This window comes from Heliangelus exortis, chromosome 1 (genome assembly GCF_036169615.1).
Source record: "Heliangelus exortis chromosome 1, bHelExo1.hap1, whole genome shotgun sequence".
Lineage (NCBI taxonomy): Eukaryota > Metazoa > Chordata > Aves > Apodiformes > Trochilidae > Heliangelus > Heliangelus exortis.
In genome coordinates this window covers 79,344,211-79,360,538 of record NC_092422.1, presented here as the reverse complement: position 1 = coordinate 79,360,538, position 16,328 = coordinate 79,344,211, and positions in this window count along the sequence as shown.

Here is a 16,328-nt window from a genome sequence, read left to right as displayed (position 1 = left end):
CTGAAAAATACTGGTGAGAAGCTTCCTGCCAGCCTGGGATTCATGAGCTTGGGAACTAGGCCTGGGAAACAGAAACATCCTTGAAATCTGCAGCTGTGCTCTCTGAAGTAAACCCATGGTACCTAGAAACCAGAGACATCTTTAGATGCCACTGATAAGATAAAAACCAAGGGACTGTAATGGCAAGTTATCATCTGAAAAGTGGAAACAGGATGGGAAAATGGGTCTGTAAGAACAGAAAATAGTACAATCTAATTAATAAAAAATAGCAATTCACAGCATCTGTAAATTGTAATATACTTACTTTCTTGGTACAACATCTCAGTCCACAAGATAGCTTATTTTTCACTTGGTCTTTCTGTGGAATTAGAATATCACCAGTCTGATTTAAAGGTCCAGGAGGAATCTTGTCTCATAGCAATAAGACAGTATTTTATTTCTTTTTTTTTTTTTGTTAAGAGAATCTTTTCACTTTTTCACATTCATGATAAAAATAATCTTTTTTTTTTCCTTTTATAGAAATGTAACAATTGTGAGCAACAGAGCATGTCTGAAATTACACCTTTTGGCTTTTCACAATCTATTTCTATCAAGTTGCAGAACACATCTGAACTTACCCTGACATCAGTGGGACATCATTTCAGTAACCCCATAGGACTTTCCATATCACTGCATTTCAAACCAAATATTACTGTGGTATTACTTTAAAGTGAACAAAGGTGGTTCTATTCCTTACACACCAAGAACTTCAGGATATCCTTAAAGGAGAAGAAAAAAAAAAAACAAAACAAAACCAAAACAGACAATCAAACAAACAACAAAAACAGCTCTCTATAGAAGAAGTTCAAACCTCAATTTTTTCCAGGGACTCCAGAGGGATAAAGCTGGGCTGCACTGGGAGCTCTACAGAATTTCTACCCCTAGTTCTGTTTTAACAACCAGTAAAGCAGCTCTGTTCCAGGTGGTAGAGTCATGTAAAACAACAAAACCCTGTACTTTACACCTTCTGAAAGTATTACCTGTACGTGAAGTCCCATGAGTGTCAACAACAAGGCAGAGGATCTTTCACACTGTTCCCAGGTGTAGGTTTATGCTGTCAAACCTTAGATCCCAGAATTTTCCAGAAGTCAGCATGTCTATTTATTAATATATTAATATGCTATATTAATAAAAATATCAGAGGCAAAACAAAAGTGGTGATAAACTTCATTAATTTCAATGGCCTAAAACCAAGGATGACTTTTTATTATTAGGTTTACTCTCATTATGTTGTAAAGGATTTAATTTTTGTCTTTGAACAAAATTGATTTTTAATATTATAAAGCCAGAATCTGGGCTCCCTATAAATTTCTGAATGTGAGGCAATCTTGATGCAGACTTTGCTGACACAGATCAAAGCTGGGATGGAAGTAACACACAGGCTGGTAAGACTTTCTCTAACCTCTCATTCCCTGAATGAGTGTTTTCTCCATGAGATCCAGGATTGCTATCCTCTTTCAGAGGAAACATTGTGGATTGCATTGCTTCTGGATTGATAGATGCCAATGAGATGAGTCAGGCCAAATTTTTCACTTAAATATTTTTTAGCTTTCATGCCAACATGTGTGCCTGTCTTCTCAGCCAAGTGTCACTGACAGTCAGGAACTGAATGCATTAACAAAATTTATGTCTTTCATAAGAGAAGCAGACAAAAGTCTCTCTGCCTTCTCTGTTCTTAAGTCTAAAAAGATTCTGATATTTGTGCAAGAAGTAATTGATATCATCAAATCATTTATTTCTTCTCCAACTACTTTGTTATTACAATGTATTAAATTAATACAATATAAAAATAGCACTGAAAGAAGATTAATTTAAATGCAAACACATGTATAGATCCTGTTTTAGTTTGGTATAATTGCAGAAGAATGCTACTGCAGATAAGAAATTCTATAAATACACAAAGGACTCCTTTGGACAAGGAAACTCAGCAAGAACTCTTAAGTGTCCTTTAAATAACATTGTCCCTTCACTATAAAAAAAAAAAACAAAAACCAGGCAAGGTGATTGCAAGTTGTAAATTAGATCTGATTCCTTAAAAAATGTAAGCCTGCTTGACTGATAGATATGTAAATAAATTGAAAACCTCTAGGACCTATAACAGCACAGAAATTAAACTGCACTCATGGAATTGTACAATTTTCAGAAATTTTAGTCAAGATCAAAGAAATAATAAAGGGAGAAACATAGGAAAAAGAAAAGCAGGTGAATCACAGGTAGAAAGCAAACATATAACCTGCCATATACATTGCTTTACTTGGAAGAAGCCGTAGAAGTCAAAGACATGAAAGATATCCAAGATCTGCTCCAAGCCTCATCTGGTCAGTAGAGTTTGCAACCCTGTTCAATGATATAGGGTCGTTTCTCTCTGAGTTTACTCACCAGTGGTCTCCTTGGAGTCAAATCCTATCAGCCACCCACCACCAGCTTGAACATTCTACTGTCACTGAAACTCAGTGATGGTAACCAGGTCTCAGGGAGGGCCCTTTCTCCTGGACATCTCTAAGTTAGTGTTTAAGAAAATGGAGACTCTTGCTGCTAAGAAAAGCTGTGTGTCTGCTTAATTCACCTTCTTGCTGACTCCTCCTGTGTGAATGCCCAACCCCAGTATATGACATCCTTGGCCCGTGACTGACCCTGCTGTCTACTAGTCAAGCTTCAGGGGTCCAGCCATGCCATATGCTGTATATGTCCCTCATACAGTGGTGAGATAAGCACTCCTGTTCTGCTGCTTTCTGTCTATCTCTCTGCAAAGGATGATTTACTCATCAGTCTAGTAACTTCTATCATTCATTAATTTGCAAGGTGGATTTTATGAGAAAGAGGAGATGTTTTAGTAACTTAGTGTAAGGGCTGGAATGGACAGCTTCAGTGAGCCATGAGTGGAGGTACTCCAGCATCAGAATATAAATATATTAAACATAGTTCTGCATTCAAGAGCTGGTAAATAATTCTAAAATATTAAACCAGTGTCTTTTGGGCTTCTTGAATCCTAGAGCTACACAGAATTACTCTAGGCCAATTGTACTTCATGTTAGAATTGGAAAGGAAATGACATAATCATGGCCTCACTACATAATAAACAGCAAAAATATAGTTTGCTCCACAAATTATTAATTATAGAAGGTATTTCTTTGGATATCAAGAAGACATCCAAAAGTACCAACTATCAAAAACATTTTACCTTTCTGCTAACAAGTGAGTAAACAATATTAGATTATTGTAGAGTTGAATGACTGCACTTAAAATCTGGTTTCACTCAGGATTTTGCTTGCCTAAATTTAAGTTATAGTTCAGAAATTCACATCTGCCCCAAGCTACCACGATTTTATCCATTATTTTCATAGTCCTACACCCATCTCCAAGAGACCCTGGAGTACTTCTGAGCCAAACAATGAGATTTCACTGAGAGCTAATTTCTGGGCTGACATCTGCACAGGCTCAAAGTGTAGACAAAAAGGCTGACAGAAATAAAAGTCTACGTTTGGGTTTGGTCATGGGCAGATGAATGGGAACTGGTTCAGAGTTATGTTAGCCTTACTCTTCATTGGTACCTGTGATGATGCCCTGAATTAGCAGAGTTTGCAGTGTTGGTTTCTTACTATACTCTGCAAATACAAGGGCAGATTACATAGGCAACAAACATATGGCAAGAATGCTACTATGGCTGGGGGAAGGAATAGAGCCCAAGATAAGCTCTGCACACAGCTGCCAGGAATGCAGAGGCAATATAAAGGCTGGCATCACATGGCAGGACTACCTCTTAGTCATTAGAAAAAATCAGAAAAAATCATCCAGTAAGGAAGAGATTTTAACAAGGGTGTTTTACTGCAGAGACTTAGGCTTTCATTGTTTTAATGTATCCTCCAAGCCATTCAAAGATGAAATGAAGTTCGGTGTTTGCAGAAGTTTGTCTGTCTTCCATAGCTCTTGTGTATTTCAAAACAGAAAATACAAAATAATGAAATTACTCAGCACTGAAATTACTAATTTTCATGTCTTTGTCCAGGACCTTTAGTCAAAGTAATTGCTGTTTATTCAAAATAATGAGGCTTCTTCCAAAGTCATTTTCACTTCCTGTTTGTAAAGATTTTCATCTTTACATAGGAAAAAAAACCACAATATGAAGGAGTTCTTTCTAGTCTATCCTCTTTTAACAAAAGAGGATATAGAATGAATATAGAAATATTCAGGATGTAAGTTTTTATGTTATCAGACAGTTCAGAGTTTTATTAATATTTTCTTGAAATTATACAGAAGAAAAAAAAAAGTTACTGAACATTAGAAGTGCAGAAGAAATATTTGGTTTGAGTTCATCTACAATTATCATTTCTGTGAGTTCATACTTGCAAAAATATCTCCCTCATTTCCCTCTCTCACAATCTATTTCAAAAGAGAAGCATATCATTTAATTCACAGCCAAACAATATCTGTCTTTTCAGAAATGTTAGAAAAAGTAAGGAGGAGAAAAGAGAAAGTGTCTTTCACAAATCCCATCAGGAAATGGTAAAGCTGGTGCTTTTCACACAGTTTTGACACTCCAATTTAAATTTCTTCCTTTAGAAGACTAAATCTATATATTTCAATTTTCTAAAAAATACCTAGTCTGTTAGATTTAAGTAAATCTGACTCGTCCCATTCTGACTTTCAGCAAAATCACGTAGTCACAAAGTCACAGGGATGCTGATTGGAAAGCACCTCTGATGGTCACTCAGAACAGACTCCTGCTCAAAGCAGAGAGGAGGAGGAGGTGAGAGCAAAGCCAGAGGAAAGAAACCAAGGTCAGTGAGGAAGGAGGGGGAGAAGGTGCCTGAGCAGAATTTCCCCACAGTCCGTGGTGGGTTGGTGGGCTGTCCCTCTGCAGCCCGTGGAGGAGCATGATGGAGCAGCCCCTGAAGGACGTGTGGAGGGTCAGATAAGGATCTGGAGCCGTGTAGGAGCCCGTGTGAGAGGAGGTGACTGCTCCCGCAGCAGCCGTGACTCTGTGCGCAGCCCAGGCGGGAGCAGTCTGTGCCTGAGGGACTGCACCTGTGGGAGGGACTCATGTCCCAGGGGTTCCTGAAGGACTCTCCCTCCCGGGAGAGAGAGGGACCCCGTGTTGGAGCGGGGGAAGAAAGAATGTGAGGAGTCCTCCCCCTGAGGAGGAAGGAGCGGCAGAAACAGCGTGTGGGGGAACTGACCCTAAACCCCCCCCTGCCCCTCCCTGTGCCCTGAGGGGGAGGCAGCAGGGAAGGGATCCGGGAACGGGGAGAAGGGAGAGGAGGGCGGGGGGAGAGATATTAAAATGTGGTCATATTTTCTTTCTTCTGGTAGATTAAATTAGGTTTTTTGCCTTTCCAACCTCAGTCTGTCTGGTATTGCCTGTTACTGTACCTGGGGAGTGAAAATCTCCTTGTATTCGTCTGGATGAAGGAGCCTTTGGGTGGGTTTTCTCCTCCGTGTCCCGCAGTGCGGGTGAGGGGTGAGTGAGCAGAGGCCCGGCTGGTACCGGCTGGTTCTGAACCATGACACCCCCTTGGCCTCCGTAACCAGACTGAGAAAGCCCAGGTCCCGCAGCCTCACACAGGCCGTGTTCCCTCCATCCACAGCCCGCCTACAACTTGATGCAGTACTATATCCACTCCTGTAAATGTTTTTCAGATGTTTCAGCCTTTGTATTTGTTTGCTGTAATGTTTATTGACTCGGTGATCCTTATTGTTCCCTTCCAAATTAAGTTCTGTGATTCTATGAAATAAAAAAAACCTTCCACCTAAAACCTAGTGAATGTATTGCTACTTTTATTGCAAGTACAGTTGTCATGGACAGTTTCTCCAGAGAGATTAAAACCTGCCAAAGATAACAATTTTGGTTTCATATTTCAAATAAATGTAATGAAATCTGATACTCATAGAATTAAAGAATGGAGAACACTTGTTAGACTGTCATATGTGCTGAAATTCTGTAAGAAACTTCTAATAATAAAGAGAACCCTTATCCCATAAGGATATCAAGGAAATAAGCTTAAAGATATGATCTAGTTTAGAAGATAGTAAAACACCTTGTTACAAGGAAAAAAAAAAAAGAGAAAGTTTAAAAGCCAGGGAAAATCCAAATCAGTAGAGAGGAAAAATTGCTAAGCATAGTTAGAATTGTAAAGCTGAAGCTCGCTTTTATGTTTTATTAAGCATATTCTAGTTCATGCTGAAGTTACTCTCTTGTACATTGTGTGAAATACACAACGAATTTGAAATAACAGACCCACTAACCACAGATGAAATGTTAGCAGCATAGTTAAAATACCTACCAGATGTGATGATGAATTCAGGATTTTCTGTAACAGGCTTGTACTATTCTAAGAAAATTCTCAAATGTCATGAAGACCAAACACAATAGGTTCAGGATGAGTTCATGAGAGAAAAGAGTATGTAAAGCCCTGTATTTTCTTCTTACCCTGTGTAACCTGCTCTTTTTTGAACCTTGATCTTTAATAGATGGTGCAAGTTTTAGAGCTAGCTATTCGTAAATAATTCATCTAAATAAGACATGATGTCTAAAACTAGAAACAAGGAAATGTTTGTCAATGAAATGATGTACTGTTAGGACAAGCTACATGGTAGATCATTTTTTAACATCAACTGAACTCTATTCCACTTCTACTTCAAGCAAAAGGTATTTATTCAGATTAAGAAAATATTGCATAAAATGTGATCAAAGTTATAGAGAAAGTCTAACAGTAGTAAAGGTCATTCCTGGCCTTGTGTTTTGTGAATGTCTTAGTTTGAAGCCTTTATTTTATTATTTTTAATAATATGTTATTGTATTTTAATAATATTTTAATATTTATTGTTTTAGACATAGAACAAATTTATTAATTCAGTACCTAGCTGCTCTGCGCTGCCAAGGATTAAGAACATTATATTCTTAGAATTAGAATTAGGTTTGTAGGTATCTATACATTTAGAACATCTTGGATGTTGTCAGACTTCAGTCTATCTCTTCTGGTAGCTACCTATTAAATAGAACTTTCAGGACTCAGTATTCGAAGAAAAGTATGCATCTCAGTCACAGAAATCACAGAAAGTCAGGGGTTGGAAGGGATTTCAAAAGATCATCGAGTCCACTCCCCTCCCCGCTGCCAGAGCAGGGTCACCTGCAGCAGCTCACAGAATCACAGAATCAGCCTGGTTGGAAGGGACCTCAGAGATCATCAAGTCCAATCCTTGATCCACTACTGCCGTGGTTACCAGACCATGGCACTGAGTGCCACATCCAGTCTCTTCTTAAAAACCTCCAGGGACAGAGAATCCACCACCTCCCTGGGCAGCCCATTCCAATGTCTGATCACCCTCTCTGTAAAGAATTTCTTCCTAATATCCAACCTAAACCTCCTCTGGCAGAGCTTAAGTCCATGTCCTCTTGTCTTACTGGGAGCTACTTGGGAGAAGAGACCAACTCCCCCTGGCTACTCCCTCCTTTCAGGGAGCTGTAGAGAGTGATGAGGTCTCCTCTGAGCCTCCTCTTCTCCAGACTGAACACCCCCAGCTCCCTCAGCCCTTCCTCACAGGACTTGTGCTGGATCCCTTCACAGCCTCCTTGCTCTTCTCTGGACCTGCTCCAGCACCTCAATCTCCTTCCTGAACTGAAGGGCCCAGAACAGGACACAGAACTCAAGCTGTGGCCTCACCAGCACTGAGTACAGGGGCAGAATCCCTTCCCTGGACCTGTTGGCCACACTGTTCCTGATACAGGCCAGAACTGGGCCCAACACTGATCCCTGGGGGACACCACTGGTGAGTGGCCGCCAATTGGATCAGCACCGTTCAGCACCACTCTCTGGGGGCCTCCAGCAGTTCCTAACCCAGCACAGAGTGCTCCTGTCTGACCCTGGGCTGACAGCTTTTTCAGAAGAATGCTTTGGGAGATGGTGTCAAAGGCTTTGCTGAAGTCCAGGTGGACTCCATCCATAATATACTTACCTTGCTTCACTATTAAACACAATGATACTGCAATTTCTGCCTCCCAGACTAATCCATTCTCTCTCTCCATTTTCAAATTGTCATTCTTTCTCCATACTTCCGTCCAGGGGAAGATCTGGAAACTAACATTTGTTTCTTAGGGTTATCTTCTACTATTTTGATGACGACATCAGAAGGAAGGTGAGGAAAAAAACTGAGGGAGCTTCACCTTTGCTACGATGCACCCTGTTTCAATGTAACTTATTATTCTGATCCCACAAGAACAAAGTCCAAGCACGAAGGGTTGGAAGTTTTATTTGGTGGACAACAAATAGCACAAGCAATGCAAAGTGACACAGAACACTTGGCAAGTCTGTTAAGAGAAAGAAAGAGAGAGAGCGGGAGAGGTAAGAGTCTCAACCTCACAACCTTCATGCACAGAGCTGACCTTTTCAAGAGTCATGGTATTTGGAGAGAGCTCGTTCCTTCTTCGTGTGCCTTGCTGTGGTTACAAGCATGTTCCTGCAGTAGTCATGATGAACAAATTCCTCCAAAGTCCCTGTCTTGCTAAAAGCTACATGTTCGTATATGCAAGTGGTCCTTGTGGTAAACTTTATTTGTCATGAGCAGTGGTAAAGCCATCCTTCTCAAACTATTCTGTTAAATCAATGCATGGGTTGAAACAGTGCACAGTGTGGGAGATTGGAGGCAGAAACATATGTTATATAAAAGAACTCTTCTTGGACACATATTTCATATGTGCACGTAATACTTCCTTCACCTATTCTTATTTTACTTTTCAGGACTGGCTTAGAATACTCAAATCTTCAGAAGTCTCTGCAGAAAAATATACTACAAATAACCAAGAAAGACATTCAAAAGGAAAAAAAAATCTTCCTTAGCTCTGCAATGCAAACATTGTGCTGTCCTGGAGTTACCCAAAGAGTAGCTTTCAGCTCAGTGGTAAAAATGGTACAAAGAGGATGATCTCTTTTTCTGTTTTTTAGCAGAACAACCACAAATCTGTCATACATACATTTTTTTTCCAGGAGCATAGCACAGGACTATACACCACTGAGAGGACTTAGTCTGATATATATGAAAAAATAGACAACCTGAACTTCCATAATTAACAGAAATCCCCTTTGATTTTGCTCAGATAAATCTTCCCTACCAGTTTGGAATAGCTGAAATGTAAGTTATCTGCACAGATGAGCAGATTTCCTTCATTCTGAAGGAAAACTTACTTTAAATTACACTTCCATTTTCCTTTGATAGCATGTCATCATTTTCTTTCATTCCACTGTAACTACTCCACACTTGCTTCTGTCTAATTTATTCTTTCTTCCTATTTTAAACCTGTTCCAGTATTTTTTTCCCCTATCTCTGTGTTGCTCACAGAAATGAAGTAGTACAAGACATTTCTGACTTTCCTTTTTACTCAGTTTTGCTTACTTTTCCCTTTTAAACACTCTTAAGCCTTGATCTGAATTTGTGGTTTCTGTGAACAACACGTCAGCTTGTGCTGATGTGTTTATTCTCTGTTTTTTCCTTTCAGTATCATATGTATGATGAAATGTTTGTTCTGTTTGTGCTTTTTCATAAATTGCTATTTTGTATTTTTATTATAGCAGTCAGAACGGTGGTGTGCATAGCACACATTGCAGTGCACTACTACATTTATGTTTGCACTTTATTAGAAAATGTTTGGGATGCACATACAGAAAATAAATATTATAAGCTTTTTGAGAAAAAAAATTGATTTATTTAATTCAATGGACTCATTTGAATAATGAGAAAATTACCATTTATATAGAATATGGCTGGTCTCTACTTTTCTATTACACTGGAAATTCAAATAACATGTTATTATGGAAAGTTTCTTCCAAAAAACTTTCCAGATGGTCCCATCAGAACATGCTAAACACAGTGCAGCAAAACCAATCCTGCTTCAATAAAAGCACACATGCATGCATCTCTGAGATGGCTGGAGTGAAAACAGATTAAACTTAACTACTACAAATTATGAAAATTTTTTTACTGATTTTTTCTATCTGTACCATTAAACCATATAAGCATCTGACAAAAGCAGCAAGTTGAAAAAACCTTACATGTTACTCAGTGATAATTGATTTTTTTCTTCTAATGTATACACATAGGTAGATTTTGAGTCTGAGCTATATATGCCAGTCAGCATAGGGAGTATTTTTCTTCCAAACCCTAAAATTCAGGGATGCAACATAGAGCAGCTGCTAGGAAAATTCAAGAACTGGACAGCCTTTTCTGTGAAAGGAGACTGAGAAAATCTGTACTCTGCAGTCTGGTAAAAATAAGGCAACTGGGAATATTCTTACTCACTACAAATACAGCTAAACACCAGGAAAAAAAGAAGGGCTGAGTAAGCTGAAAAACACTGCTGACTTGAGAACCCACAAGTGTAATTGTGTATGAATAAATTTAGGCTGTAAGTATGTGTCACAGTCCCCAGTGCCCTCAGGCTTTCAGTTTAGCTGACAGAGCCCAAGGACAGCTCTGGTGCCAAGAGCTGCTCTACAGCAAGCTTGGAACAGGGCCTGCCCCTTCTTTTCTCAGGAGCTGCTTGCAAGCTGAGGGTCTCACGTTGGCCCCTGCCAAAGCTACACAGCAGTGTTGCTGTGCTGTACCCTGTCCTGTGCCTGACCACTCTGCAAATGTCCCTGCAGATCCTCCCCAGCAGAGTCAGCAGGGGAGGGAAGGAAACATTTCCATGGTGCGGAGGAAGGAGCAGCCCAGGTTCCACAGAGCCACTTGTCCCTGTGACAGCTGATAGTGTGATGAAAAACACCATCCTTACTGCCTGCTGACTCCTGTTCCCAAGAAACCCACGGGGACCCACAGATAACCACTTCTTTCAGGAGGGAGTCCTGCCAACAGTAAGCTGTGGATTGCTGTGCACATTTTTTTTCTGCAAGCAATACAATTCATGAGTTTCCTATACTCATTTTTTAATCATTGCCTATGTATTCTACAAAAGGGGAATGGTTAACCCGGCACAAATATAGCCTCTATTTATCACCCATTCCCTGACCCAAATTAATCAAGAATAAGCAATTCCATCTCCTTTAGAGAATGAACACCAGGCGTGGAATAGAAGAGACTAGACATCCACTGTCCTGCTTCCAAACTTATCTACAATTTTCCTTCTCTCTGTAGATCATTGTAAAAAGCTTCCTACAGGCTGGAGAAGTAGGCATTTAGCTCTCTGTCTCAACTGCTCAGCACTGGCAACAATATATGGATTGTTTGTTTACCTGAACTGTAGACAAACACTGGCATTTAGTGCCAAGAAAAGTCTACTGTTGTCATGGTTTTGACCTGGCAGGCCACTTAAATACCATGCAAATGCCAGCTCACCTTCCTCTGCCCAGGGCATGGGGGAGAGAATTTGAGGGGTATGCGTAAGCAGACTTGTAGGTTGAGATAAATACAATATAATTTATTGTATATATATGAAATAAAATGAAATTAAATGAAATATAAATGAATATAATGAGTACAAATTAATATAAAATGAAATAATAATAATAATATTAATAGCAAAAGTAGAATATAAAACCAGGTGATATCCTGAAACTGCAGCCCTAGAAGAGGAAAAGAAATCACATGTGCTATCCCCAATCTTTCTGCTTTGACTCTGGGATTTGAACTTGAAAAACAGCTAGTTTCATCCTGTAACATTCACATGATCTTTTTATCACATCCTAATGATTTTTCCTAACTGGTTTCTGATGGTCCTATTCAGATTTCAGACATTTTCATTAATCAGAAGGGTAAAGCATATAGTAGAGATTTTTCCTTGCAGTCATCAGTTTATTATTTCTATGGCTGTGTGGTTTTCCCTGTGACTGATGCCTCAGCCATAGACATCTCACTCTGTAGGATAACATTTTGAGCTGTGCATAGCCCATCATCCTATCTGAATTTAATTTCTCTGAACAGCATGAGAACTCCTTTTTTTTTTTTCTGTTTCAGCTCCTCAAAGAAGTGAAGAGGAAGAAAATTTTTCTCAGAATGAAGCAGTTACAATATCTGCTTTTGAAAAATAAAACACCAGTGAAAATCTACTTGTAAACAAAATCTTCTTGGAAAGAATAAACATTACAGAGGTTTTTCATCCACATTTACCTCTGCTAAGAGTGAAGAAAATGGATTTTTAGATTGCTTGAAATATATAATAATTTCTTTTTCTTAACATACAAGTAATACAGAGAAAGTAAAATGCAAACTGAACTCTAAAATCTAAGGAGGAAGATGAGCATAAGGACATAAAACCACTTTCAACTGCAGTAGAAAAGCAATATTAAAGCTAAGAAAAAAACCCAGTTACCTTAGCAATCTCAATTAGTTCCCAACTTTGCCAAAACCATCACACATTGCTAGTCAATCACTTGTTCATAAATCAAACTTAATCTCAGTCTGTGCTTTTGTTAGATAACTGGAGTTATCCCACATCACTTTGGCTTGTCCTCATGCCATCAACTGTCCCAGTAACCTACGTGGCTGTTCAGGTGAATAAGGGTCGCTAGCAGCAGCCCCACTGGAAGTAGTGCAGAATAACCTGATATCCAGCCTGTATGGGAGTGTCATAATCAAAATAAGGGAAAGGAATAGTTCTGAAGAGGAGTGAAGCATTTCCTTGTCACACTGCCTGACTGGTAGGTTAAAGATTTGTGGCTGGTAAGTGCTTTTTACCTGAATAGTAGAGTTATTTTTAACTGCTATTTCTTCCTTCTGGAGCCTGATATACATAGCAGGGTTAAGTCAAAATTTAATGGAAAATCACAGTTCCCACTCTGAGAATGAAAGAATAAAACCACCACAAAAACCCATTTCTTTCATGGCAAATATTGACAATGCCATAACCTTATCAAGTGTTCAACAGATAGGAATACACCTGGAGAAGAACAACCCCAGGCACCAGTGTCTGCTGGTGGCCACCCAGCTGCAAAGGAGCTTCATAGGAAAGAATGTGAGGATCCTGGTGGACACCAGGTTGAACATGAGCCAGCAGTGTGTCCCTGCAGAAAAGGCTAATGGTATCCTGGGCTGCATTAGGCAAAGTATCCCCCAAAAGAGTGGAGGGAGGACATCATTGCCCTCAGCACTGCTGAGGATACACCTGAAGTTCTGAGTCCAGCTCTGGGCTTCCCAGTACAAGACAGACATGGAGCTACTGGGTGGAGCCCAATGAAGGGCCGTGAAGACAATTAGGGAATGGAGTAGGAATTATATGAGGACAGGCTGAGACATCTGTGGCTTTTCATCCTGGAGAGGAGTAGGCTCAGAGGAGATCTTATTAATGCATATATATACCTGAAGGCTGGGTGGAAAGGGTGGAGCCAGACTTTTTTCAGTGGTGCCCAGTGACAAGACCAGAAGCAATGGCCACAAACTGGAATACAGCAGAATCCAGCTGAACACCAGGAAACACTTTTTGGCTGTAAGGGGGACCAAGCACTGACACAGGTTTCTCAGGGAGGTTGTGGAGTCTCCATCCTTGGAGATACTGAAAAAAAAAATAATCTAGACACAGCCCTGGGCAACTGGCTCTAGGTGGCCCCACATAAGCAGGGGGGTTGGGCAGATGACTTCCAAATGTCCCTTCTAACTTCTCTGTGGTTCTGGAATTCTGCGATTCTATGAATGTCATTTTACCTTATTCACCTCTTCCCATGACACAAAAATGACATGTTTTCTAGCTTTTCTAGGCATGTGCCATGCTACAGATCCATCTGTTATAGATCTAGTAACCAGAAAAGCACACCACAGATACTGGATGTCTACATTACTTTATGCTCCACGTTGAACTTACTGATGGAAAAGAATTCTCTAGGTGCACTGAAACAGTTTATCATCCTTTTATCATTACACACAATATGACATGATTTTCATAGAAATTTAATTCTTTCAGTAGAGCTGAACAGGCATCTGCTTTTCCACCTTGTAATTTTCAAGATCTCCTTTATTTGCCCACCTCCTGTTTTGTACTTCTCACATCTTTAGCACAAGATAAAAAGAAAAATCTCACACTTTCATGAAGTGAGAATATGTAAAAGACACAATGGTACAATAATAAAAAACACCTTGTTTCAGTCACCGAGTGTTTCACTTCAACTGTGAATTTTTAAAGACTTTCATGTTTTAAAACACCTTCCACAACAGAACTGGAGACATTTAGTTTTTAAAATTGTCAAAGCAGCATGTTTGCATAAGTCTTTGCAATAGATATTTAGGGGTTTCATTCAACATAAGAAATCTGACACGACATACAGTCTTCTTGTGGGAAATTTATTCCAGCAAAAGTGGAAAAAATAATGTAATTCCATTTATACACTGGAATTCAACAGTTCTAGAGCTGTTCTGAGCTTAAGTGACAGATACTCCTGCCTGGTATGCACCAGAAGTTTGACTTTACCAAATTGAGACAACTTGAAAAAAAAAAAAAAGAAGTGATCTCAGGAATGTGCCTACACTCTCTGTTTTTAAATAAAAGGTAATGCTCACTCTGGCTGAACCAAAAAGCAAAGTTTACCAAAAGATAAAGCAGCTAAGTGACTTTTCAGCTGACATCATTGGGAGCACTTTATCTTGTGACTACTCCCTCAAAGGAAAGTAGAAAAAATTTCAAGTTTTACTTATAACACGAACAAAAACTATGAAGTTTGCAAAAGTATACATAGGTTTGCAAAAACTGTGCAAAAACTATGTAGTTTTTGTTGTTGTTTTTTTCAGGAACTGTACTTTGTAACTCTGCTTTCCTAAAAAAACAGCATTTCAGCTGTACTTCTTGTTCCTTGTCATTCAGCCTTTCCCTACGCAGTCTTGTAGATGCCACAGGTACTTCTGAAACTGAGGTAGAAGGTTCAGTACAAAGGAGGAAGGAACTTCATGTTCTGAATTTGATCTAAGCTATCCAGGCTTCTCAGCACTCAAATTTGCTACGGGGAGCTCAGAAGAATCCTGTTTTCCTCTCTTTTTCAAACTTCTCATTCTTATTGGACAGATGTTCATAGCTATGTAAGTAAGCTTCCAGTATTTTGAAACTGAGAAATACTGCATTCGATTTGAATGTTTCTGCTCGTGAGCAGAGCTCACTGCATTTCAGAAAACAGAGGAACATATTTCTTTCCAGTATTTTTCAATTACAGAAGCTGAAACAAAAAGTTCATACAGAAGCTGAAACAAAAAGTGCATAAATATACATCTTCTTTAATCAAATATTTTCATGTGCTGCTTTTCTTTTTCTTCATGTTCATGTAAGTTAATTTTTTTTTTTTTTTCTGGACCTCTCTTGGCCATATGCTAGAGGAGGACCTCCTCTGCCCATGTGGGCACAATCTCTTTGTCAGGACTCAACAGTCTAAGCTACATTTTTAAACTACACACTTGCCCCAAAGGCATAAGCATGTAACTTCCACAGCACACATATGAGTTGTCAATTCTTACATAAAGGCAGGTAGTGGGAGCTGTTCTAGAAAATGGTTCATTCTGTCCTTGTTCCAGAAACTCATCTGCTTCAGAGAATCATTAATGGTTCTCTTCAAAGAGTTTATAAATGACATGTGTAATCTAAGTTATGCTGGTTCACAGGTCCATATTTATGCAGTTCCATATTTAATTATTTTCCCAGCAACACACAAAAAAATGTGAAATTTTGCATATTGCACTGATATCTCCCCCACAGAGCTATTAATGTGACTATGTTGAAGTGCTGATAACAATAGCAAAAATTGCTTTCATAACAGTTATGAAGGAAGCTTTTGTAGTGATATAAACAGCAGGAAATTCTGCATGATGTGAAGTTAATAGCTGAAAAATGGTTTACAAAGTGTCTCTTGTTGACCCATCTAGAGGCTTTCACTGAAGTATTTAGCTCCCTATGCTGAGTTTACAGTTCAAGTTTCTCATCAAATCTATCCAAAGTGAATATCTTTATATATTACACAACTTCCTTTGGTAGTATCTCTAACCTTAGAGGTGCCATTGACTTATACATTGTAAAATCTAAAGAGAAATGTCACCTTATCTGGGACCTGATTATGTTTTATTGAGATTTCTATATTAGTACCATATTCGTATAACATATTTCAGCCAAGTGCAATAAGTACATCATGTCATTGCTAGCTGTTGTAGTAACAAATAAACTTGTTCTGCCTTTTCTTGTTTGCCCTAGTACTTTGCAAGTATGTGTACCCCTCAAGTATGTACCCCTCAATGAGGGGTCAATCTTCTCATCACCAAGTAAGGTCTCTGTCATGAGGGTTTTCCAGATGCTGACTAAGCAAAGTATTATTGGTCTCTAAAGAACTGGATTACCA